The following is a 1,686-nucleotide window of genomic DNA, read 5'->3' on the forward strand; positions in this document are numbered from 1 at the left end:
CCCCCCCCCCCCCTTTTCTTTTTTTTTAATTTTTTTAAATTTTTAAATATCTTTGCACTAGCCACCCAAACTTTAGATTTTTTTGACATCCGAGTAAGGTACACATTATCCTTGATAGGATCGGGGCCAATGTTTTGAGCATAATTCTAAATTAGCCACCCTCACGTTTAGTTGAGGTGCACATTGTCGCTAAGGACCAGAGCCAAAATAAATTTTTTTTTTCTTTTCACACAATGTAGCACTTCACTCTTTGATATTTCAACCAACATTTTCCAACCCTTATTCTTGACATAGTGCATTAAGGATTTTTCACGGGATGAAAAGACTTGGTATCAAGCAACGAGTTTTTGGCTTATCATGTGGTTTATCAATAAACAAGGCTAAAGGCTAAATGGGGCTTCACTAAGGATGATTTCAATGGTAGGCATACACGTAGAGTTAAGAATTAGCTATTTCAAAGAAGCGCCTCAATCACATTCCTTAAGTCATATACGCTACTAGTTCAACACACACAAGGCAAGTTCTAGATATCAAGTTAAGAAAGAACCAATCAATTCGCACCACACATGGCATTATGACACATATAAGAATATATCAACCAACATGCTCTTACAACTTTCATTACAGTATCATTACACAATTAAGCCCATTTATTTTTATTTGGAGTCAACACTAAGAACACATGCTTGTGACTACTCATGACATTTGGCTAACCTCTTCGGTCATAGTTTCAAAAGGCCAAGGTTGGTTTCTCAATCCTACTCTTCTATGTGACTAATTTTTCCTTAAGACGGCCATCATCCATCCATCATTGGAAACTGTCACTCCTATGACGACTCTTAAAAATCAATAAAGCCAGAAACTAGTCCTAGTCGGTTCAAAGGGACAATTCTCAGTAAAAGTACTGAAAACAAACGCTGAGGGACCCAAAAAAAATTAAAACTTTAACTAAAAGCTACCACTAGACTCGATAAAGCAGTAAACAACTATATGCAACAGAGACATATTACCCCACCCCATACTTATAAAGTAAGCATTGTCCTCAATGCAAAATTAAGGAAAAGTATAGAGTTAGGAATACTCCCTTAGGCCGCTAGGTCTCGGCGTCACCGTCATCGAACACCATGAAGGCATTTGCTTCATCAGCGGCATCAACAGCCTCCTCCTCATCATCATCCAAAGGCTCTACAAAGGCAGGACCAGTCTTGCACAAAAAAGCGGCACTCTCAGACAACGGATAACGTTCCGCCATAGTTTCCATCTCAGCATCAGTAACTAGACGCCCTCCTATGCGCAACTACAGCTTTGCCATACCAAACATTCTTGCCATGACGCTATCATCACGAGCTTACCTCTTTGAGCAGACAACACAGGTCCATGTGACAGATCTAGTGCCTTAGTTCGGGTCACATCAACTAACATACCCGTCAGGTCCGGGTGATACGCAATAGTCATGTCCACTACCTCCTCTTCAATACCCTCACCCCTCAGAAAATGGGTGATCAACCCCCATAACAGAATCTCCACCGCATATTATTTCGAAATTTCATCATATTTTGCCTCAGAATTGACCCAACATTAATGGGCATACCTTTCATCAGCATGTAAACTAACACCACCCTATCCCGAGTTACCTCAGTTAAATGTTTAGCGGGCAACAACACACTACACACTAATTTCAGCCAC

The sequence above is a fragment of the Solanum stenotomum genome, chromosome 3 (assembly GCF_019186545.1).
Source record: "Solanum stenotomum isolate F172 chromosome 3, ASM1918654v1, whole genome shotgun sequence".
NCBI classification, from domain to species: Eukaryota; Viridiplantae; Streptophyta; class Magnoliopsida; order Solanales; family Solanaceae; genus Solanum; species Solanum stenotomum.